The following is a 22,621-nucleotide window of genomic DNA, read 5'->3' on the forward strand; positions in this document are numbered from 1 at the left end:
TTTTCCTTAAATATGATGTTGGCTTTGGATGCATATGGATGATCTTGTTTCCATTAAGAAAACATTTGCTGTTTAGTTTTAGGATACAGTAGAAGCATAGAAGAAATCTTCTCCAACCTGCCTGGAATAGCTTTAGATTTCTGATTTTTTTTTTTTTTTCATTTTTAGTCACCGTGCTGCACATCACATGCCAGGACTTACTGATCTTATAACTGGAAGTTTATATCTTTCTCTCCCTTCACCCATTTGGCTCCCGTTCTGGCAACTACTGATCTGTTCTCTGCATGTATGAGGTTTTTCATTTGTTTTGTTTTGTTTTAGATTCTACATGTAAATTAGGTCATACGGTATTTGTGTCGCTGTGTCTGACTTACTCTACTTAGCATAATGCCCTCGAGGTCCATCCATGTTGTCACAATGGCAGGATTTTATTCTCTCTTTATGGCTGAGCAATACTGCATTCTCTCTGTGTGTGTGTGTGTGTGTGTGTGTGTGTGTGTGTGTGTGTATCACATTTTCTTTATCCATTCATCCATTGATGGACACATAGGTTTTTTTCCATATCTTGTATTATTGTAAATATTGCTGCAGTAAACTTAGGGGGCGCAGATATCTTTTCTATTAGTGTTTGTGCTTTCTTGGACACATACCCAGAAGTGGAATTGCTGGATCACAGGGTAGTTCTATTTTTAATATTTCGAGGAACTTCCATACGGCTTTCCAGAGTATCTGCACTAATGTGGATTTTGAATTTTTCCAAATTCTTTTTGTTACCTATTGAGATCATGTCATTTTTTTCTCCTTCAAGCTATTAATTCATCTTAGTAATTGTTTTTTTTTTTCCCCTGATGATAAATCATTCTTGTGTTCCTGGAAAAATAATTTGTTTGGGTCAACATGGTGTTTGTGTTAACATGCCTGTATTTTATTCATAATTTTTGCAACAATACACATGAATGAGATTGGTCTTTGATTTCCTTTTCATTCAGCTTTGGAAAGTTTTGGAGCAAGGGTTACCCTAGCTACCGTAAATGAATTGAAAACCTTACATTTCTTTTCCTTACATTTTTTTTAGTACGCTGCAAAAAAGCTTAAACGGTATTAGAAGTGTGCATAACATTGTTCCAAAGCCTGCCCTCGTTTTAGGTGACCACACTGCTTTTCCTTCACCAGCTCCTCAAGGATTTCTGAAAACTGTTAGTATGTCCTGAATACGTCTGGGGTTCTGCGCAGGATTTGGAGCTGTCTGAGGCTCCTGCCAGAATGAGCTGGGGATATTTAGGATCAGCTCAGTTTCCCTGAAAACACGCAATTTCAAACTTATTTTCTTTCTGGGTTACAGAATTTGTCCAATAAGAAACTGTTTCATGGTGGACTACCTCAGCTTTGAGAAAGTCCATCTCTAGCAGGAAAAGAAAGTCACAACTGAGGTCAGGATGCTGACATTCAAATTGGCCTCAGGACCTTATCTTGCTAAGCAGTACTGGGCACCAGGAAGGGGTGTGGTCCTAATGCTGTCTTCTCTAACACAGTCTAACAATTAGTGTATCTCGGCCACAAATAACTCTTAACAGCAGGCTAGGTTAGAAGGCAAAGGTGTTGTGAGCAGGACTGGAGCTTGTAGAGGGAAGCCCCAGCCGGGTCCGAGCCCAACACCTTAGCCATGTGGTCATCACAGCATCCGATGTCTTAATTCCTTATGTATCTATATCAATCATAACATTTTGCTTCAACATCACAATGTTTTAGGTAAACAGGTGTGATTTTTAAAATTCATTGGCAGGGGCAGATCCATGTGTTATGAGACCTAAAGCTTACATATAATATCAGGGATCACCTTTAAGAAAAAAAATTTGTATTCAAAACGACGAATACAAAGTCAACGGTGAAAGTAAATATTTATTTAGAATAAGAACATAAACAGAAACAGATTACAAACTTTAAAAAACTGATGGATTCCACAATCACAGAGATAGCTTATTGATATACCTCTATAATATGTTTCTCCTACACGGCTTCGCTGCATTATTTTTATTACCTTTCATATAACAACAATTGTGTCATATTATTTTCTATAGGTGGAAGTAGATAACTCAGCCTTTCCTCTAACATGGTTGGATTATTTTGTAAGACATAATTTGGAAAAGGATGTTTTCAGCCTCACAACTGATTGTTAGCAAGGCCAAGCATACTTATTTGTTGAATTGTTGTTCACATTGGGAAGTCCTTGAAGCTTTTTCACAATGAACTGCCCTTCCCACTCTCCCACGCAGCATGGGAAGAGAGGGAAGTCCTTGGTGAGTTAGGGCTGAGGTACCAGAAGCTCCCAGGAGCCTGTCAGCCAAGACCTCCAACTCTTGCTGCTTCGAGATCATGGCTCATCCTCGCTTTTCTGGTGTTTAAAAAATGATTAAAGAAGACGAGTTAGGTGATACAAACACACTTCAGTGCTTCATGAAGTGGACAGTCTCCTTTCAGAGAACTGCAAAATGGGGTTAAAGGTAGAGGAAGCTTTTATAACATAAAGAATAAAGAACAAGGAAGAGAAAACAAAACATTTCTGATTGGCTGGGGCCGCATGGACCTTGTCTGGAGAGAGAAGGCCCAGTTGACTGGGCGCTGGGGAGTGGCAGACTGGATACTCTGCGGTTCTGGTCAAGCAGATCATTCACAGGGTTACGGAAGTTACCTATGTTTTGCAGATGTTTACAGATGTGCCTTCCCCCTAGCCCCCCACCAGCAGGAGTGGCTCCAACATGAGCCTGGAAAGCTATTTCAACAAGTGTTTATGTAAGAAGGAAATAATAGAGAAGTTCCTTGGAAGAATTCCAGGATGACCTGAATCCCCTCAGTACCTTCAATATTTGCTGATACTTGTACAGATGCAGAAAAAGAGTCCAAGGAATAAAAATACCTGTGGGGGGATGGGCTAAATGGGCAAGGGGCATTAAGAAGGACACTTGTTGGGATGAGCACCGGGTATTACATGTAGGGGATGAATCACTGGGTTCTACTCCTGAAATCAGAATTGCACTACATGCTAACTAACTTGGATGTAAATTTAAAAAATAAATAAATAAATTTTTAAAAAGAACTAAAAATACCTAATTATCTGGACAGGGATTGGTAAGAATTCCCTTCTCTCTTCCCTTAACATGGAGCTGGAGTAATGGAGGCACAGGTATGGGTAATCATTTCAGCCTAGTTTCCTCCTTCCAGCCTTTGCAAGGACCTTTCCATGAGCAACGTCTACGTGGGGTTGGCTCTCTCAAGCTGAGGAAATTTCTCTTACAGTAAAACAAAAAGACACAGAAATGGAAAGAGAATAAATTCAGAGATGATTCCAGGTAGTTCAACAGCCAACTAATAGGAATTCTAAACAAGAGAAGAAAGGGAATGAGAAAAAAGAAGAAAAGAAGAAGGAAGAACAAAAGGGAGAAAATTATCAAAGAAATATATTTTTTTCTTTGGACAGAATTCTTTTTCTTTTGATGTGGACAAAGACGCCCACATCAGTCAAGCTATGTGTGTGTGTTTCTAAGTGCACGCTATCTTCCCAAGCCCACCAAGACTCTAATTCCTGTCCATTCACTCTCCTTGTCAAAAGGGTTCATCCTTCCCATCCCTCGCCTCTGCTGGTTTAGGCCTTGAACACTGCTCCGCCCAATAACCGCCGGAAAACTTCCTTCTGTACAGCAGGCCAGAGCAGGGTTGAACCGCAACCGTGGCTCTCCCTCGTCCCCCCAGTTCTGCTGTTCGGATTTGTTGTTAGCCGGCAGGTGCGAGTACCCCCGGGCCAGCCATAAATGTAGAGTCTCCAGGGCCAAGCCCTATTTCATAGCTTTACGCCTGGAGGAGAAAGATAATTTGCATGTCCACGGATAGAACCTGAATCTCGGCTCCTGCAATAAAATATGCTTAGATGCTTACATTCAGAAACTTCGTGTTTTGTTTTGTTTTGTTTTGTTTCCTGAGAACCCTGTAAAGCATACGCACTTATCTACACTTGTCTCTCCTCATCCTCTGCCCCAGGTCCCCAGCTCAACACGCTGAAGACACGCGAGCTCCCGGGGTCGGTATTCCCCGCTGCCCCAGCGGCCCGGGCCGAGGCAGGTGCACCCCCACCCCAGGACCCACATCGCGGCAGCGCAGACACACGGTTGGCTTCCCTGCCTCGCTCGGGAAAGACGCCCACGTGTGGTGACCGAGCAAGCAAGTGCAGGGGGTGGGGGGGGGGGGTGGGTGGGGGAGGAGCCGTTCTCCGGAAGCGCAGACTTAGAGGACTTGGAGGGGAAGCAAATTCACCAAACATAGGGACAGGCACGCTCGGCGAACACGTTCGCCCGGCTGTGCAGAGACGTCTTTCTTACCAAGAGTGGCAGCGCTCTTCGCGGTAGGGGCCCCCGTCCAAACCCTTCGTGCAGCTCGTGACCGGGAAGGTCAAGAGCCCCCAGAGTCGGCAGCGCCTCGAGTGTCCCCAGCGGGAAATAATCCACCCGCGGGTCGGCGCACGAGGACCCACACGGCGGAAGCGTGCACACCGCCGGTCCAAGGGCCGATTCAGGGAGCCGGGTTTGCAGACCGAGCCCCCTGGACGCGCCGGCCCCGCGCTCCTCGCAGTTGGTGCGGCTCGGCCCGACAGGGCGCTGCGCTCCGCCCGCTCTGCCCGCGTCCCCGGCGCATCTCCGGGCCCCTCGGGTCCTGGGGGGTCCTGGTCCCCTCATTGCTCCTCCCCCTCGGCCCTCGGCCGCCTCTCCGGACACACGGCTCCTCCCAGACCTCCGCCTGGGCGCGCAGTGAGGTCCCACACGGGACCGCCGTGCGGCCCGGGTTCTCCTTCTCCCAGCGCGTCTTCGGGGCAGTCTGGTACTGGGCCCGTGCACCCGCCTCGGCGCCGCGAAGGGTTGTGAGCCGCCACCGAAACCCGCAGCGAACATTCATAGGCACATTTCCGGGCCTCTCTGTGTGCGAGGGGGTGTAGCTCAGTGGTAGAGCGCGTGCTTAGCATGCACGAGGCCCCGGGTTCAATCCCCGGCACCTCCACTTTTGAAGACGCAGGTTTTGCTCCAACAGCTCTCCGGCCGCCTCACCATTTATTAAAACGTGTCTGCGCCTCTCTCTTGTCTCTTTGTTTTCTTGCAGTCCTCCGAACTCACATGAAAAACAACGAGAACCACCCGACCCCACTCTGCTTGCGGTGCGCGCGCATCTCTGCTCTGGGACTGGGCGTGGCCGAGTCCGCAGCCACCTGCTGGCGGGTTCTCCACCCGAGAACCACCGCAGCAGCGACGACCCGGCGCACCTGCAGCGGCTTCACCTCGCGGTACCGTCGGAGAGCAAGACGCACGTAGGCGCAGCGCACTGGACCCTGTCCTTTCATGCCCTCCTTCTCCGAGTTGCTGGGGCAGGGGGGGAGGGGTGGCGGACGAAATTGTGCATTCCCAGCACCCGCTCCCAGTCACAGCCCTCCTACCTCCTTCCGCCCTCTCCTCTCATCCCCTCTCTCTGCTGTTACACCTTTAAAGTCATTCCTGACTTTGAAGAAACTTCTCAAGTATCACGTAAACTTATCATCTAGACAGAAATTCTGTATTGTGTTAAATAAACTCTATCCTTATCTGACTGACTTGAAGAAGCACCTGCTTGGCTAATACTGATAGATGAGTTAAGAGGGGAATCAGAAAATAGACAGCCCCATCCCCTTTCTTAGCACCCCCGGTTCCATCCCACATTTTGAAGGGCTTTGTACATTCAACGTGTGAACACCTCAGCACACACTTCTAAGCTTCAAACACTCCACTTGGCAAAGAGCCAGTTCAGGGCCACCTCCTAGGCCTAGAAGCATGCATGCTAATGGCATGGTCTGCCCTCAGAAGGATGGCCTCCGAAAGGGGGTGGGGGGAGGGGGTGACGTCTGTTCAGGCCCTGGAAGAGGGGAGGGTCTGGGCTGTTTTGATAGAGAATTCTGGGAGCCCCCATACATAGAGTGTGGACCCAATATCCACGGGAAGAGACATGGCCAGGAGGGGCCCAGGACATAATCATCTCTTGCCCATGGTTAAACATGAAACCGAGTGGATGCCCTAGAGTTTAAGGGGATATTTGTGTTTAATCAGACTTTTCCAATGTAGGTCTAAGGTTAACGTTACAGGCTATCTTTTCCAAATTAACCAGTTTCCTGACTCATGTATGTGTGTGTCCTGTAGTGTCTCTTTTGAAAATACAACTTGTACCTGAACCACAGAACCATGTGCTTAACATTAGATTGTGATAATACCTGCAAAATTAGAAGGTTATGTAGGGGACGCAAAAGATTTCCTCAACCCTCTCAGGGTCCCTGGCTGGGTCTGAACATTAAAAAGACAAAGGCAGATTAACAGGAGAAAAACATACAAATTTACTTAACATAAGTTTCACATGACACCGTGACACGAGAGCCTTCCTAAGGAAAGGATGACCCAAGGAAACAGATGTGAGTATGTTTGGGTTGGGTTGGGTGCACAGTGGTCACCCGTGGAGGGATGTGATAGGTTAAGGAGGCTGAGGTAATCTGGCCAGTTGGGGGAAACTTAGCAAGGTTGTTTTTCAGGGGTGTCCCTTTGTCTTTGGAAATAAGGATGCTTCTCTCAGTCACAGGGCGGGCATCTCTCACAGGTCACCTTTTATGACCTGTTTCAGGGAAGAAGGGCAATAGAGGGAGGCCAGAGTGACCTTTTGCTGTTTTCTCAGATCCCTTCAGCTTAAAATATGTAATATGCCGAAGTGCCATATGTTGGAGTAGCATGTCCTGAACTCCATCGGCAATAGGATAGAATTTGTCAGGGAAGAAATAATCTAAACTTTATAGAGTTCTCCAGCGATGTTATACAGTAAAGGTTTGTGAGGATTTTGTGGCATAAGTTGTATTACCTTAGGACTGTTAAATCAATTAAGCAGAGAGGCCAGTAGACGAGGGGGCTCTAATGCCTGCTTAAGCAGATTAAAACTAAGCCTGTATGCGCTCGAAGGTTCAGAAATAGAAACAATAAGGACAATAAATCACAAACAGCCAACGAGGCTTTAAGCTCTAGCCAGTCGAATGACTTCCTTTCTTGTCTTCTGCTCTGTGTTTATACCTGCTGTCAGAGGGGCATCTCTAACCACCACAAGCTTGCCCCTAGCAGATCCGAGTTGATTTTTGCTCAAATAAACTAAAAAATTTTCATATGCCTCAGTTTATCTTTTAATAGGTAGAATTTTAGGGTAAAGAAAGCTCTTCTGAAAATGTTGATTTAAAAAAAAAACATGAATTTCATTTGTACTGCTTTCTTAGGCTGGAGAATGAGGACAATGAAATGTACGTTTTAATGGGAGAACCTTAAGATTCATCAGAGCTTTAGCATTGTTGTTGTTTGGGGAAGGAGCTTATGATAAATAGACATAGAAAAGATTCGGCCACCCAAGGAGCTTCTTGGGTGTACTTTTCTAAAAATAAAGTGAAGAGCTTGGAGGAATCTGTCCTTGACCTTGTGAGCACTTTCAGGTAATGTGCACATCCATGTTCTGGAGAATGGCGTGGGCACCACCAAATGGCCATCTTGGGAACATCAGAGTCCTTTGCTGTGCATGAGAGTTCTCAGATGGCAATAGCTTTCTTTAATGGTAGATTGTGGTTTTTGATTATGTCCTTCTGGATTCTCAAAATCACATCAAGAAACCGTTTTTACAATGTGGATAGTAGTTTTCTTTTTTTTTTTTAACGTTTATTTATTTTTGAGACAGAGAGAGAACGGGGGAGGGTCAGAGAGAGAGGGAGACACAGAATCTGAAACAGGCTCCAGGCTCTGAGCTGTCAGCACAGAGCCCGACGCAGGACTTGAATTCACAAACCGTGAGATCATGACCTGAGCCGAAGTTGGAAGCTTACCTGACTGAGCCACCCACGGGCCCCTGGATAGTTTTCTAGGGCATTTCCTCTAGCTTCAAAAGTCTAATTCCCCAATATGCTTCAACAATCATAATTGAGCTTTTTTTCAGATGTGCATTTTCCTCTAATAAATCATTAACATTTTCCAATTTTTAATTAAGTTTCCCAAGACAGTTAAAAATCTCTGTGTTTCTATAGTGGTGAGCATAGCATAATGTACAGAGTTGTCGAATTATTTGTTGTGCACCTGAAACTAACATAACAGTGTGTGCAAACCATACATCAACTTAAAAAAACATATGTTTCCATATCATAGCATTTCAAAATCACAGTCTGAAGTCACATGTACTGTCAGGATAGATGTGAACTCTTAAACCTTTAGCAGGTTAGAACATTAGTCCAGCCATCTGAGTGGATGTTGGGCAAAGGGGTAGGTAGCTTCTTTTACCCAGTTTGAAAAAGTTACAGCACATCCAGCACAAAGTACACCTTGAATCTTTAAGGATATGAATCACAGTTGTGCACGGGGGCTATCAGCACACGGCAGTCAGGACATATCCCCCTTTCTCTGTCTGACAAAGAGATCAGTGAGGCTCCTTAGTAGACTCCTATTAGATAATCCTGGTCACCTCAGTCTCCTTCACCAGCTTGTAAATACACTCATGCCTGACCTCACTAGACCTTTCGCCTCTGAAAAGCTTTGGCCGTCAGCACCGTCGACAGCCCCCTTGGCATGGGTCCTAATAGGATTCTATGTCAGAACTTCCACTTTTGTATATTCTTGCTCATACGATCACGTTTTCGTAGCTTACAGACACTGGTGAATCAGAGGAAGGTTTTTCTCTCAAGGCGTCCTTCCCCCTCTCCTCTGAACTGTGTTTAGTTCTAAGCTTTCCCCTGGGACAGACACCAAGTACACCGTCCTCACCGTGGAGCCCGGGGGCTGCAGCCCAGAGGACAACTGAGGAGACCAGCAAATGCACCAGCGGGAAACCAACAATTAGCTTTCCCCTAACGTGGGACTCAAGCTCACCCCCAGAGACCAAGAGTCTTCTGCCCCACCAACTGAACCTTGTGCAGCAAGGCGGTTCCTCGTCTCCTTTGAACCATGCCTCAGGCCACAAGCCTAGAGGACCAGCTGGGATTTAAATCAGAATCTGCTCGTAGTGGTTTACAGGAAAATTGAAAGGCAACAGAACTCTTGTCATCTATGATTTTTTTTTTGACTTTTTGGTTAAAACAGCTGCGTAGAACCAAGTAAACTATATAGAATCAACGATTTGCTCTTTCTCAAACTATTTCACCCTCTACTCTCATTCCTGATTTTCAGTAAATGCCCAGAGAAACAGGCCCCGGATTTCTGTCCTCCGTATTATCAAAGTCTTACTTGTTCCATATCACGACTTCATTTCTCATAACTCCAGAGTCCCCTACAGCTAAGAGAGTCAAAGTAAAGCGGAATGGGAGGGGCGCTTTAGAATACAGGAGGATTGTGACACCAAAAAATGGGACAAGAAATATTATGCTTAGAAGTGTCTGTCAATTCTTATTTTACAGAGTGCTTTTAATATATTTGTATTAGTTTTTTTCTTAAAGCTTACTTATTTTTGAGAGAGAGAGAGAGCCAGAGCATGAGTTGGGGAGGGGCTGATAGGGAGACAGAGACACAGAATCCAAAGCAGGCTCCAGGCTCTGAGCTGTCAGTACAGAGCCTGACACAGGACTTGAACCCACGCACTGGGAGATCATGACCTGAGCCAAAGTCAGACACTTAACCAACTGAGCCACCCAGGCGCCCTATTTGTATTAGTCTATTAGGGCGGCTGTAACAAATTACCACAAACTTGGTAGCTTAAAACAACAAGAATTTATTCTCTTACAGTTATCTAGGCTGGAAGTACAAAATCAAGTGTCAGCTGGGTTATGCTCCCTCTGAGCCTCCTTCTTTGCCTCATCTTCCTTTCCGGCAGCTCCCGGTACCCCTCCACTTCCAATCTCTGCCTGCATCGTGGCACGGCCTCCTTTTCTCTGTGTGTCTCTGTCTCTGACATGTTTTCCTCTTCCTAGAAGGACATGAGTCAGCGGATTTAGGGCTCATCATATTTCAATATGATCTCCTCCTAACTAAATGCATCTACAAAGACGCTATTTCTAAATAAGGTCACATTTTCAGGTTCCAAATGGACACGAACTTTTGGAGGGCACTAAATCCTCCAGTAAAATATTAAACATACGTTGTCTTTTGTCAAATGCTTTTTCTGAACCTATAGAGATAATCATGTATGTTTTTTCCCTCCTTTTCTCTATCAACATGATGGTCTGTATTAATGTTGTTAAAGATAAGCCAGAGCTGATTAGTAGCTATAATAGCAGGAAAAACAGACTTTATTCAGGAATATTGTAATGGGGGGAAGAGGCCTCAGTATAGAACTATCAATTCCAAATACAGTGTTTGGCAAGTGGGAATTTATAGCCAAGAGTGGGGTGGGGGTTCATCAGTGGTTAGGAAGTTCCCAAGAGGAAACATCAGGGGTAAGGAGGGATTGAGACTGAATGGCCCTAACGGGATTCTTGCTGGAAGTGGGGCACGGTGACCCTATGTCACCTGGGGGATGGCGGAGGATAAGGGGCCCAATTAGACATGGAAGGTGATCGGATACGGAGGATGGGGGACACCTAGCTAACCCAACTAAGGACTCTCACAGAAACTGGACAACACAGAGATGAAAATCAAAGACCTAAAGCCAAAGCCTAGTTGAAAAGGAGCGCAGGGGGCCCTGCATAGACTTGTGTGGAGAAGGGAATCTTTGCCGGTATCTTTCTTAATAATGAGTGCTCTGTGCATTTCTGGAATAGCCCCCAGTTGGACATCCTGCATTATGTGAAATAGGCTTATAGTTTTAATCTTTGGTGCAACCTGAAAAAAGTGGTTAATAGTATACTCACTTTATGCACCGAATAGGAAGTTTTTCTTCTTTTTCTATGCTTTGAATAATCTAAGTAGCATCATGACTTTCTGATATTTAACAGTTTGGTAGAATTTCCTTGTGAAAGTATTTTTGCCTGGTGCCCTTTTGGGGGCGTGCCTGTTCAACTACTTTCTCTGTTTTTCTAGAATAATAGCCTGCTTGCCTCCCGTCTGTACAAGGATTAACTTGGATATGATATTTACAAAATCCACTTCATCTAAGTTTTTAAATCATTTGCTGAACTGTGCTACGATGCTTCTCACGCCTTTAAAAGCCCTCTTGTTACGATGGGGACTTGGCTGCGGTCCTGATTTTCTCTTTTCTTAATTAGGTTAGCTGGAAGTTTGACTCTTCTGTTGCCTTTTCAAATATCTAGGTTATTAGTTCCACTTTTTAAAACTCGTTATTTTCTGCATTCGTCTTTCTCAGCGCTCCCTTCTTTTAGTTTATTCCGAGTCTTCTGGTTTATCACGCTGTTCGCCTTCTAACGTCTTGAGCCGAGACTTGGGTGGCTTTTTCACTGTTGCCAGCGTCCTTCTAGCCTCTAATTGGAGAGGCTGGAGAACCACACTGTCTCTACCCAAAGAGCCACGTCCGCACCGTCAGCCTCGCAGGTGCACTCCTGGGGCTGGAGGGAGGGGCGCGGCGCCTGCCGTCCGGGTGGGGGGTGGTGGTGAGGCGGGGGAGGGCGGCAGGTGCACCGCCCGCGCGGTCTCCCGGGAGGACCGACCCGGGGCGGCGTCTGCGCGCCCCCCGCCTTTTGCACCTGTCCTCCTCGGTCGCCTCCCTGCGCACGACTTCCGGCAACCGGGAGAGCGGGAAAACGAGGGCGCGGAGACCCGAGAGAACGCGTTCGCGGCGGCCTCGCGGGGCGGATCCGGGGCTCCCACGGGCTCTGGCCCGCAGCGCGCTTCGCTCGTCTCTCCGCGGAGCGAGCCTCCGTCCCGGCTGCGAGGTTGCGAGCCGCGCATCAGGGGTCCCGGATCCGGCCCAGGCAGCCTCCGGGAACCCGTCGCCGGCGCCTGCGCTGCCCTTGAATAGCCTCCCGGGAGAACGCCTTTCCTGCGGGGGTGTAGCTCAGTGGTAGAGCGCGTGCTTAGCATGCACGAGGCCCCGGGTTCAATCCCCGGCACCTCCACTTTTGCTCCGGGTCCCTCCTCACCGTTACTGTGGGCGCGGGGGCCTCGCCTCCATTTTGCAGCTGTATTAACCGCGCGGGAAAGGAGAGGCGAGGACGGAGAGGCCGACTGGGGGAAGGGCGCGGGCTCTCACACCGTCTTCCTAGCTCCCCTGCTTCCGTCCGCGGTGGCCGCGCCCACAGCCCTCGGCGCGGCTGCAGCGCCGCCCGAAGGCGTCCGCGCAGGGTCCCCGCGCCCCAACACGGGTGCCAGCCGAGTTCCGTCTGCACCCCTAGCGACCCGGCCCGAGGCAGGTGCGCCCCCATCAGTGCAGTCCTCGCACCAACCGTGGTGGCCCCTGCGAGCTGATGAGAAACGCAGAACGGCCCACCCGCGCAGACCCGCTCAACCACGACCTGGATCCCCAACCGATTCCTTTGGGAATCGCCGGGTTGGGTGATTTGGGAAGCTTTGGGAAACGCCGGGTTGGGTGCTGGGACGTGGCTCAGGAGGGTATACATTTTAAGTGCATGCCTGTATTCTAATCTTTCCCCAATTTCCTATTCCAATGTAGGAGATACAATTGCAAAAATGTACTTCTATTGTCGAACCATTTGTGCGGCCTGATAATGGACCTTGTTCTCTCCCATGGTAATATAATATTAATATTTTCTGAATCAACATACATAATTGAATTCGAGGTGAAGTTTCTTTTTCCTTTTAATAAACATTCGCAAGTTTTGCAATCAACACTGTGCTAACTTCCAATATGTACCGGGAACTTTGTGTCTGTCTTTGTGCTCAGCAACATTTAAAATAGCATAGTATCTTGTAATCATTTCCATACTCAGCGCGGCCTCGTCCTCATCAAATCTTTAAGAGCTTTGGTATTAATACCAAAATTAATAATTTGGCTAATACCAAAGTCCCCTTTCGTGTACTAAGCCCTGTGATAGATTTTGAAGATCCTAACCCTTAGCTACCACAATGGAAGTGCGGGCTGACGGACTGCTCAGGTATTGGGAATCCTGGTTCCCCGAACAAACATAATGTCAAAAGTTTCCCTGTGAAGTGACAAGGAAATTTTTTCTTTTTCTGTTTCATTACTTTAATTTTTGCGATTAGGGAATTTTCAAAGGAGAAATAAGTTCCAAGGACAATTCTTTCTCAAGTTAAGATGTCTTGGCTTTGGGATTTACGTCTCCAAAAAAGATTCCGAAGTAGTGCTCAGGAGCCAGACTTTCTTGAAGCGAACGATCGTTCTCTTTCTGTTCTGCTGTCATGTTTTCCCTCCTCTTGTTTTCAAGGTACAATTTTACAGTGTCTTTCTGCCACTTGTACCCACCATGTCAGGAGACTATGGGAATTCATGAAGTCACAAAAAGAAACAAGACAAAACATGAGAAAGAATATCTTGAATTATCACGGCTGCCTTTCTGTATTATATTAGGGCTCAGCCCAAATGTGGGGGCGGGGAGAAGGGGAAAAAAAAAGGAAAAGGGAAAATAATGCAACCATAGACTTCTCCATGGAAACCCACCTCTGATTTAAAGGAGAAGAGAATATAGTGAAAAGGTCAAGAGCTTAGTATGAGAACGCTTTAGAAAATATTGGATGGAAAAAATTTAAATTATAAAAATAAATAAAATAATAAAACATTTTAAAAATAAAACAATAAAAACAAATAACGTGCTGCCTGAGCTGTCTGAGGTACTTCTTTGAGAGCAAGTTGTGTCTAACTTTGACTCAGAATAAGACTGACTCATTTTAAAGTACACTGTAGATGAATTTTGGAACTTCAACCTTGTTTTATTTGGGTGTTCTATCTCAACAAACTTATCTTTTGTTTAGCTTTCTCAGGGAGAAATTACAGATTCAGAAACTCTTAGAGGAAAGGCGACGTGGCCATGTGTGGGACCATCTGTGAATGTGCAGGAGGCAGCAGTTGGGTAGGACCATGGGCTGCACAGGAATGTGGGAGCAGACATGATCCCTTAGGCCATGTAGACACTCTAACTGAAAAGGCAGTGCTTTATTTTTTTCACAGGCACATTTAATTGGAGAAAAAGGATGAGTTAATCATTTACTACCTAGTGTAGAAAGTTTCTTCACATTCAGTCAAGGTAGGAGACTTATTAGAGCAGTATAACTAATCTTCCTTGTCCATGTTACCAAGGTGAGACATTGTAAACACACACGGATCCTAAGTGTGGATTGGAATTCTGGAGCACAAAAGCTCCCCACATAAAAATCCCACTCCTGCTGGCCTGCCACCTTTTTAAAAATGGCACCCAACCAGTTACAATGTTTCCACCTGTCCTAGATGCACTGGAAATAGGCTTCATGTGTCTTCAGGGTCTGAGTTCTACTTTATGAGATAAATGGTTATTTCACTAGAAGAATCATGTTTGAAACTCATCCTACTACCTCCCCCGGAATAGATATTTTCAATCATGTGGTGGATGGAGAGTCTGAATGTTGTCAAAGAACATTGATTAACAATTATGCTGTTCAGTGTACCTTGGGGCAAACAGGAAAAGAACCCCAACCTCTTTGTGAATCACTTGTAGTACTCCTGCTGATATGTAGATTTCTCCAGGAGCGATTTAAGGGATAATTACTGGATGATCCTGGGAGTTTTCACAATTGTGTTTCCACACCATCGAACAGCCTAGATAATATTCCAGCCATCCTCTTACACTTACACACACACACATACACACACACATGCACATACAACCACGTACCAGAGCTTGCAGAGTTCGGTGGGGGGCACTTCTCAAGCACTCGAGTCCAGTGCAACCTGCCACTTGTGTTTCCTTCTATCTATTCTAGCAGCCCCATGAACCAGCCAAGAGAGAAATTCTGCCAAACCAATAATGTCCTTTCAATTTCAAGAGGCTCAGTGACACACTTACTTAAAAAGATGTAAAACGAAGAAGAGAGAATACCAACTAGGAGCCTGGTGCCAGGAAATGAGTCTTTCTGGGTCTCCCATGGAAGTTTCAAGGCCGCAGGGCTAACCAGTGTGAATTGTAGGGTTCAAGGTCAGTCTGGGAAGAAGTCTCCCCCTCAGAATCCCGCCCCCAGAACCATCAGTAAACGAGGTCCTGAGTCCACATCTCCCAGGACACTCAGCTCTCGTTCTGCTATTATACTTGTTCTGCTCACACCCACCCACCCCCACAGTCAGGTCTGGGCACTGGGCGGGGTTCGCCGTGCTGCACCCCCAGGCCGACCTTAGAGACGGATCCCTTACCTTCCACGTGCCCCGAACCACACCCACCCCTTCCTCTCCACGCCCCACCCCCCATTCTCCGGAAGATCAAGGACCACAAATCTCTGGGTTGAAAGACGGGTCCCTTCGCGCGTCTCCATCTGGGTCTCGCTCTGTAAACCCAGTAGGTCTCTATCCCTGTGCGGCCACCGAAGCGTTATTACCCTGGACGCCCCCTCCGGCCTGCTCAGTTGCCCTCAGGCTATGATAAATCCGACTCTGAAACTCCGAAAGGCCTGTGGTATGGATTCCCACCCGGGTTTTCCCAAGAAAATCATGCCCTGCCCTTCCCTTCCCCGTGGAGGGACAGCAAACAGCAAGACGTGTTCAAGCCAGGGAAGAGCCGATCAGTTTTCTGACAAGCGCTTCCAATATTCTGTGCCCCCTTTCGAGCTCTGTTTGCTAAAAGGCTAGTCCCTCCGCCCCCAGCCCCCCCCCCCGCCCCCGTCCCCCCACACCTGCGGCTCCTCCACCCCATGCAGACAGGTGCGGGGGACCTGCGGCGGCCGGGGGGTGTAGCTCAGTGGGAGAGCGCGTGTTTCGCATGCACGAGGCCCCGGGTTCGACCCCCGGCACCTCCAGCCGCCCCCCCCCCCCCATCTTTACGAGGTGCAGGTTGCACTATCCTACCTTCTGCTTCTTTACTCCCTGGCAGAATGCTCACCAGAAAACCAACACGTGACCCAAGACGTTGATTTTTACTCTGTTTAGACCCCACGAGCCTCAAAGCCACCAGAGGCTGCGGGCAGAAGAGGCGCGCAGTCGGTTCCCTCCGGCAGGTGTAACGCGTCACTGCGCACGCACAGGCTGAACGCACAGGTGTGCGGCCCGGGGCAGGGGGGGGCGCATCCGGCTGTGGCAGCGGCCCCGCTGCTCACCCTGCGGCCGCATCTCCCCACCCCTGCCCCCAGGTCCCGCTGGCCTCCCCCCTCCGCCTCCCTCCTGTAAGGACCCCTGTGATCGGCTGGGCCTACCGCACAATCCAGGGCAAGTTCCGCGTTTCAAGACCCTTCTGTCCTCACACCGGCAAAGACTTTGCTTCCCTCCGCGGGGACGACGCCTGGGCTCGCTGGGAGCCGGTGTTCCGCCTACGACCCCTCCGCTCGACACAAGAAGCCTGCCCCCATAGTAACAACGTTGCCAGTTCGCCCCTATTCCCACCACTGTTGAGAGCAGGGCAAACGGAAAAAGGAGAAGAAAACCAGAGGCCTGAGGCAAAGTAGTTCCTTTGTTTGTGTGAAGTTTTTAGGAGGAACCACAAGTCTTCTCTCCGACTCCTCCACTTCTGTCTCCATCACCCGAAGTTTGACGCAGGTGCTAAGTGGGTGGCCGCTGCCGCCACAGGACAGCACAAAGAGGCCAGAGTCCTGCCAAACATTAAAAAAAAAAAAAAAAAAAAAAAAACAAATCTGCTTTAAATGACTCAGAAGCCTGCATGGGCCCGACTGCTGGCTCAAACCGTCCGATTTCCTTCCCTCCAATCAGTCCCTTCTTTTAAAATCCCTGCTTATGGACACCTGGGTGGCCTAGTTGGTTAAATGCTCGACTTTTGACTTGGGCTCAGGTCATGATCTCAGGGTTCATGGGTTCAGGCCCCGCATCAGACAGCACGGAGCCTGCTTGGGGTTTTCTCCCTCTCTCTCTCTCTCTCTCTCTCTGCCCATCCCCCACTCGCTCTGTTTCTCTCAAAATAAATAAAATAAAAAATAATAAAGTAAATTCTCTACATAAAAGTATACCCAGAAATATCAGTTAACATCCACCATGCTACTATGAAGAGGTGGCAGAAAGAAACTTTTTGTTTGTGTCAAAATCATTAGCCAAAACAAGAACACATAGTTGGCAGGTGTCTAAGGCATTCTCGCTGCTGCGAAAGAGCAGCCATTTCTTCTACTGCTTCTTGTCCAAACTTCTACTCTGCGTTTCCCAGGCACTGCTCAAAGTTTCTAGTCCACTGATGGCCCCACCAAAGGGCTCCCATCACTGCCGCTGAATAATAGAGGGAGGAGTGTTGGGTCTCACAGCCTCACTCTCTCTTCCCAGCCAGGCAGGCCCTGCTCGCTTCCCAGCTCTGGAGAAACAAATTCATCCCTTTCAGATGTCCTTAGATGAGTAACTCACAAGCAAGGAGTGTGAAAGCGAAACAGAGCAAAACACCTGCTAAATTCTAACATTCTAAGTTGGCAAATTCACAACTTTGTCTCTGCTTAGCAGTCTTTTCAATACGATGGGAGCCACCTGAGAAACACATACTGTCAAAATGTTGGGATCATTTCAGAGCACCGTGTTGCCTGTCCCTCAACAACCAATAAATCCCTATCTTTCTTTCTTTCTTTCTTTCTTTCTTTCTTTCTTTCTTTCTTTCTTTCTTTCTTTCTTTCTTTCTTCCTACCTATCATCTATCTATCTATCTATCTATCTATCTATCTATCTATCTATCATCTATCCTGTTGAGAGACAAAGGGAGAAAGAGATTATTCTTTTCTAAACTATTTCAAAACCATTTTTGGATACTGTGTCTTTTTATCCACAATCCTTTTATTGTAAACCTCCGTCATAATCTTTTTATTATACACCTCAGCATGTATTTCTTAAGAGCAAGGACATTTCCTTACCACAGCACAAATTTTGAAGTCAGGAAATTTAACACTGGTTAAATAGTATTGTCTAATATGCAGTCTTATTAGCTTTAATTTTGCTAATAAATTCCTTTATAGATATTTCTGTCCCCAAATTGGGTCCATTACAGCATCATGTATAAATTTACCCTTTATTCTTTTTAAAATCTGGAATGGTTTCTCACACTTCTTGTTTTTCATGAGATCAACATGTTCCCCAGTTAATGTTGTGATTAGACTAGATTTGGGTTGTGAATATTTGGGGGGAATGTCACAGGAATGATGTCTCCCTGCATCACACCAGGCTTATTAGTCATGTTTGCTTTGATCACTTTGTTAAGGTTGTGTTTACCAGGTTTCTTCCCCTTAAAATGATCATTTCCCTCCCTTATAATTAATAAACCTGTAAGGAAATACTCTGAGACTATATAAATATTCTGATCATCATCAAAATTTTACCTATGCTTTTAACTGACTTATGAATTTTGCCTGACTCTATTATTGTTCTGATGGTGGCAAAGTGGTGATTTTCTAACTTTGTTATTACTTCTATTATTAGCTCACACCCCACTGTAAGGAAAACTTTCCCTTCTTCCATATTGATTTAAGTATCCAAGAATTATAATCACTTGTCATTATTCATGCTGGAAGTGTCTCTGATTTGACCAGTGAGAGGCCCTTCAAGTTGGCCTCTGGATCCTTTTGAACTGCCCCCTTCATTTTTAAGCACCTACATTATAGCACAGAAAGATATCTCAGGTTCATCTTGTACTTTCCCTGGTCCAGTCCTAGAGTCAGTGATTTCTAAAAGTATCTGGTTCCTTTGAGTGGGGAATGGTATTTAAAAAGCAAGATAGTGGGCTAGCATTGCTTTTTGTTACAGAAGTATCATGTCTTCTAGGCCCTGTTAGCAGACAGATCTGGCGGGAAATGACAGATTTATATACAATTTCATACTGATGGCTCTAATTCCTGTCCAGAGTCAACAGGACTATGCCTTCCTTTCTTCCTTCTCTAACGAGAGAGCCTTGATTTCCAACACCAAATATGTATTCACTTTTCCAATCACACAAATTCACACACACAAATAAAAATAAATTCACACAAAAATATCACAATTGCTATACTCTTACACACTACAAAAAATAATAATGATAACCCTGCTACATAACAGTTAAGATTCGCTTTTTCTGTCTTTACAATTAAAACAAAATACTGTGTAAAACATTTACTTGGATCTGTTCTTCCTCTATGTGGTTATGCTATGTTCAATTTGTTTCTGCTTGTATTCAGCTTTAGAGTCTTTGAACACACACTTGAGAGAGTTTAATTTTTTTTTTTTTTTTTTTTTTTTTTTTTTACTATATAAGGCATTGATGTATCCAAGAGTCAAAGGACACCGAAAGTAATACTGGGAAACCCTGCAAGAGAACGTCGTGTCCCAGGATGCACCCAGGTGGTGGACTGGAAGAGCCTGCGGGCAGTGGGATCCCAGGGGGAGTGGACTCTGGGAAAGGCTGCTCATGAGCTGACCGTGAACAAGGAACTGAAACGCCTTTTTTCCGGGGCAGCCGAGCCTCAGAGGGGATGTAGTGTATGGAGTATAGAAAGGACGGAACTAAACATAAAGGGCTTGGATGATTAACCCTGAGACACAGGCAACTACAGTTACAGTAGGGTCATGAAAGGGCTTCAAGGCCTAGGTAAGAGCGAGGGGGTGTAGCTCAGTGGTAGAGCGCGTGCTTAGCATGCACGAGGTCCTGGGTTCAATCCCCAGCACCTCCAGTTTTGTTCCACCCGTACTTCTAACTTCCACCGCTGCTCCAAATATCTCCGTGAAACTTGACTTGCTGCCGCCGCTCATTTTTAACCCCTTTGGGAAGCAGGGAGGTGGCCGAGCTCATTCACTGAGGTTATTTGTTGTTGATTCTGTTATTACCCAATCTGCAAGCACTCTCAGAGATCACCAGCACCTGGGCCCCATCAATGCACTGCAGGAGCCAGAGGGTAGTGTTGTCAGGTGAGCCTGGGAGACCCCAGGCCCTGAGCCCTGACCCAGCCATGGAAAAGATGTCACATTCAAGGGGAGACACCACAGTAGATGAGGGGTACGAGCAGGAACGTTTATTGAGGTGAGTACAGTCTTGAGATGTGAGAGCGTGTGAGCCCAAGGGGTCGGGGTTTCTGTTACTAACAGTTGTTAACAAGTGGGTGGAGAACCCACTAGTTGGGGCGGGGATTCTTAGAAGTAGGGTTTGGGGGCTCCCTTCCTTATTTGACCAGGGGCTTTCTGTCCTGGCTCCGCCACCCAGAGCCGTCGGGGGTGATGGGGCTTCTCTGGAGTGAGGCCGGACAGGCCTCTGACCCTCCCCACGGCTAGCCATGGCCTCCTCCAGACTGGCCTCCAGGCTTCTCAGGGCCTAAATAACCTCGTCTAACAACAGCAGTCCTTCCAACCGCCTGGCGTCCGCGTCCAGTTGTGGGACCTGGAAGCACCCAGCATGGGGTCTGTACAGGGGGCCCAAGGGAAGAGCCATGTGGGTCTGGATCAGAGTTAAGCACTCACGCTGTCCTGTGGGTTTACAGTCCTACCTCCTCCCCAACCCGGATGACTTATACAAGCCAAGTCTACACGGCTTGGAAACTTGCACACAAACCTTCCTAGGTTCACGGCCAGCGGTTGATGGCTGATGTGCAGGTGGCCACCGCTTCTGTCAGAGACTCTCACACTCTGGGGCTTAGTGACAGAAAAGCCGTTAAACTGCAAAGGATGATAAGTGTGGACATGACAGTGGTCCCCTGTGCTGAAATCGGGGCGCCCCGGGGCGTTTCCATCTGAAAAGGCAGACACCGAGGTCCTGGGGCCAGGACCAGTCAGGGGACGCTCAGTTCTTTGTTCCCCCAGAAGTTAGGAGCTCTTCTCCCCACCGCAACACCATACATCTTTTTCGGCCTCAATCTCCTGAGTCTCCAGGGCCACCCTCTGTCTCTGGAACTTTCCAGAGTTCCGGATTCTGATGTCAAGGCACCTCAACAGAAGCCCACAGGAGGACACGCCATCCCGTCTTAGAAAATCAGTCACCTGGGGCGCCTGGGTGGCTCATTCGGTTAAGCGTCCGACTTCGGCTCAGGTCATGATCTCGCGGTCCGTGAGGTCCGTGAGTTCGAGCCCCGCGTCGGGCTCTGTGCTGGCAGCTCGGAGCCTGGAGCCTGCTTCAGATTCTGTGTCTCCCTCTCTCTCTGACCCTCCCCTGTTCATGCTCTGTCTCTCCCTCTCTCAAAAATAAATAAATGTTAAAAAAATTTTAAAAAGAAAGAAAGAAAATCAGTCACCGAAGGAAAAAGCAGTCGAGGTTCCAAGCATCCAGAGAGCAGAAAGGCAGCCTCCTTCTCCCTCTAGAGAAGCCAAGAGACCAGGGATCTTCCAGAAAACTCCCTCACCTTTTCCTACCTGTCTACACGGGGTGGTCATCACCAACCTTCAGCTGACTCACCCACACTGCCCGCGTGCTGGCCCGAGGACGGGGTGGCGGCCGCGAGCATCAGCCCTGTTGGGGCCCCGGGCTCCCCAAGGCCGAGCCCCGCTCTTGGGACGCCTGCTGAGGCAAGGGCCGGGTGTGAGAAGGAAAGGAGCGCGTCGCAAATGCCAGAAGCGTTTCTTCAGGAGAAAGTCGGGTTCCAATACGCTTCTGAGAGTTGGAAATAAGCGGGCCAACAAACGAGAACATTCTTACCTTTTGCATGTCAGGCAAGACCTTACAAAGCACCACGTTTGCAGCGTCTTGGCTGTGCCGATCCCAGGGGCGCGGGCGGGACCTGCCCCCACCGCGTCCACGTACTCCCGGACTCCGCGCAGCTCCCGAACTGCGACCACACGTCAGCCTCGCGCGGCCTCAGAGCGCGCAACCTGTCCGGCCAGAGGCCCAAGGAGAGGTGAGGCTCCGAAGCCACCAAGGTCCGAGGCAAAATGGGCCACATCCCCTCTGGGACAAGCCCGCGTCCCTTGAGAGAGAAGGCGCGCCTCCGCGGCCTCACACCGGCAGGAAGCTGCAGAGAGATGCGGGCGTCCACTAGCCGCTGCACCTGCCCGCAGCTGCTGTTCCTTCCCAGGATGCTTTTCCCTGCGCTCCTCCCCTTGGGCCCTGCCCAGCGCCCGGCCCCTCCCTGCCTCAACCCTCCGCCCCCGCGGTGTGCACTCCAAGCCTTCCCTGCAGTCCAGCGCATCCCCGCGTCCCTACCCGCCCTCTTCAGTCTCTGTGCTGACTCCCATCCACATCACTTTGTACTTTTCTTCCTTCCCTGTGCTCCCAGTTCAGGCCGAGCCCGGGCCTGGTTGAGGCGACGTGCGGGGCTGCGGGTAAACCCTGAGTAGGTAATGTTTTCTGTGCTGGGGAGAAGCAATTGGTAAAAGAACCAAAATAGTTTGGGAGGTTATCATCCCAAACCTTACATCCAAATTTTACACTCCTACCAACTCTTGGCTAAAGGCAAAAAAAAAAAAAAAAAAAAAAAAAAAAAAAAGCCTGGACATGGAGACTGGGGTTTGAGGACCCATGCAGACATGTAGGGTTTTATTGAAATTCACTCCTTCACTGTATTTCCTGGTTCCAGAGAAAACTGTTCCCGAAATTCTGAAAACCGCGGAGATTGTTGACAGGAGTGCGGGTCCTGGCGCTGTGAGTTGTTGCGGGAGCTTCTAGTGCTCACAGAAGGCAGCAGCCTGGAGCCCGCAG

The 22,621-nt window shown here is 47.8% G+C and overlaps 3 long non-coding RNA genes and 4 other non-coding genes across 7 annotated transcripts; 6 read left to right on the forward strand and 1 right to left on the reverse strand.

Annotated features, from left to right (window-relative positions):
* Positions 1 to 1,881: 1,881 nt before the first annotated feature.
* LOC111560575 lies at positions 1,882 to 5,046 on the reverse strand. The gene is made up of 2 exons (XR_002742590.2): positions 4,371 to 5,046; positions 1,882 to 2,392 (listed from the first exon to the last, which is right to left on the reverse strand). It is a non-coding gene; the product is annotated as an uncharacterized LOC111560575 (long non-coding RNA).
* On the forward strand, positions 4,247 to 5,626 carry LOC109500081. Its single transcript, XR_002742589.2, has 2 exons — positions 4,247 to 4,393; positions 5,143 to 5,626. It is a non-coding gene; the product is annotated as an uncharacterized LOC109500081 (long non-coding RNA).
* TRNAA-AGC lies at positions 4,972 to 5,043 on the forward strand. The gene has a single exon. It is a non-coding gene; the product is annotated as a tRNA-Ala (tRNA).
* A 6,315-nt stretch (positions 5,627 to 11,941) lies between the features above and the next one.
* Positions 11,942 to 12,013, forward strand: TRNAA-AGC. Its single transcript has one exon. It is a non-coding gene; the product is annotated as a tRNA-Ala (tRNA).
* A 3,341-nt stretch (positions 12,014 to 15,354) lies between these two features.
* LOC123385651 lies at positions 15,355 to 16,903 on the forward strand. The gene is made up of 3 exons (XR_006598585.1): positions 15,355 to 15,511; positions 15,926 to 16,089; positions 16,182 to 16,903. It is a non-coding gene; the product is annotated as an uncharacterized LOC123385651 (long non-coding RNA).
* TRNAA-CGC lies at positions 15,780 to 15,851 on the forward strand. Its single transcript has one exon. It is a non-coding gene; the product is annotated as a tRNA-Ala (tRNA).
* A 2,698-nt stretch (positions 16,904 to 19,601) lies between the features above and the next one.
* On the forward strand, positions 19,602 to 19,673 carry TRNAA-AGC. The gene has a single exon. It is a non-coding gene; the product is annotated as a tRNA-Ala (tRNA).
* Positions 19,674 to 22,621: the final 2,948 nt, after the last annotated feature.

This window comes from Felis catus, chromosome B2 (genome assembly GCF_018350175.1).
Source record: "Felis catus isolate Fca126 chromosome B2, F.catus_Fca126_mat1.0, whole genome shotgun sequence".
NCBI classification, from domain to species: domain Eukaryota; kingdom Metazoa; phylum Chordata; class Mammalia; order Carnivora; family Felidae; genus Felis; species Felis catus.